Source organism: Pteropus vampyrus, unplaced genomic scaffold (genome assembly GCF_000151845.1).
Source record: "Pteropus vampyrus isolate Shadow unplaced genomic scaffold, Pvam_2.0 Scaffold45, whole genome shotgun sequence".
NCBI classification, from domain to species: Eukaryota; Metazoa; Chordata; class Mammalia; order Chiroptera; family Pteropodidae; genus Pteropus; species Pteropus vampyrus.
This window is the reverse complement of record NW_011888826.1, coordinates 8,104,231-8,106,359: the sequence shown is the minus strand read 5'-3', so window position 1 is coordinate 8,106,359 and position 2,129 is coordinate 8,104,231.

Genomic DNA, 2,129 nt, shown 5'->3' with positions numbered 1-2,129 from the left:
GGATATAAACCTAAAAGCAACGAATGAACAAGACAAACAAACAGAGACTCATGGACATGTACAATGGACTAGTGGTTATCAAGAGGGGAAGGGGGAGTGGGGAATGGAAAAAATTAAAAAATTAAATGTTAAAAAAAAGTAAAAATAAAATAAAATTTGATCAATTGGAAAAAAAATAAAATAAAATTTATACTTTACTTTTCTCTTTTAATATGTTTAGGAATTTTTTAAAAATCATGTCCAAATTAGTAGTTGATAGTTGGGCATGGGGTTGGGGAGCATGGCAGAGGGAATGCAGTTAGCATTAATATGATGGTTTGGTGGAGGGCCAGGGGAGGGAGGAAGCAACTGAGGGTATCGTTTAATGAACTATATAGATGTCTAACCAATGTACTGTATACTTGAAACTAACTTAAATAAATATTTTTTTAAATCACATTTTAGTTTAAGCTTCAATTTATTTAACTCTTGTTGACTAAAATTTCATTGGTGGAACCCCGTTTTAAAATGATACTTTGGAATTTACTGATCTGTGAACATTCTATATTTGAAAAACACTCATACATTTAAAACTGAAATAATTGTATCCTTGCTCAGCAAAGCTGAATGTTAGAAATATTTTAGAACTTCTAAACTAGAAAAAATAGTCAAGGCCATATTTTTTATAGTTTAATTCTTTATAGGACTAATTTTTAAGAGTAAGAATAAGAGGGTCATTCAAAACAACTTTACTAGAATATTTGCTAACATAGAAAAAAAATATTTCACACCATATTTTGTTTTGAAGAATATATGTATATGAAATGCACAACATCCTTTCAAAGAAACTAATTGCTCATCAACTTCCATGAAACAGTTACATACGCACCTCATTCTAATTCCAAATGTTAAAAACATTTTTTATCTTTAACATAGCTTATGAAAACTTCTCATTCTTCTTGCCTTTGCATTGTGAAATGAAATTCTTTTGAAAACTTTCAAGGTTTTTGTTGAAAGGAAAATGGGAAGCTTTGCTCCAAAATTACAAAAACATTTTTATTTTTATGTTTATAAACACTAGTTAGTCAAATAGAATGATTTCTCAATCCAATGGATTTTTTTTATTTCACATTATCTACTTCCTTTTCACAACTTTGTATACACACCAAATCTACTGAATCAGAATTCTGGGCATGGCACTGAGCCACCTGTAGAATATTAGAGGAGTTCCCATTAAAACTAGGAACAAAATTTGGAGAATGGCTATTACCATAATTATTTATCACCATTTTGGAAGTTCTTGCCAATGTTTCAAGACATGTAACAGAAATAGAGATCAAGTTTTCTAAAAGGAAATGAGAAAGTGTGTAAGACAACTGACTGAGAAACTACTTCAGTTAAGAAGATGTCAGTAAAGTATCACGTAAAAGATGGATGCATAAATAACCAAACAACATTTCCTGCTAGAGTTATACTGGAAGAATGACTTGAGTCCCAAAAGTAATAAAAATATAAAATACTAAAAATTACTGTAAAAGAAATGTGTTTGATTTACATTTTTTAAAAAGTATGACTTTAATAAAGATACTGAAGAAGATCTGAGCAGAATATAGACCCAAGCTCATAATAAAATGGTGGAATATTACAAGTCGACCAAATCTTCCAAAGTTAGCATAATGTTTTAACAATATCCTGAACAAAAGTAAATTAGTTGTTTGAAATTTTGACTAAACAAAGCTAGGAGAACAAATAAGTAAGAATAGCTAAGAAAATGTTTGAAGTGACAATTGCTAAATATATATTTATTATTCTATTGAGGTAGGAAAAAAACTACAAAGTGTGAGACTAGCGTAAAAACTAAAGAACAAACCAAAGAATGATAGCAAAATATTTCACAAGTAGTCTGTAGTCACTCAAAACATTCAAGATAGATCTTGCTAGAACACTCCACCCTCATATATCCTGGTTGAACATCATTTCTGGAGAGAACAACAAAATAGAACTGATAATCCTTAAAAATATTCTAAACTGTAAAAGAACATAACATAAAATTTCATATAATTTTCAATATGATGTCAAATTATTTTTAAAATCAGTAAAGTAACTATTTAAAAAAATATATCTCAAGTTGGATATTTCTGTTTTCGGCA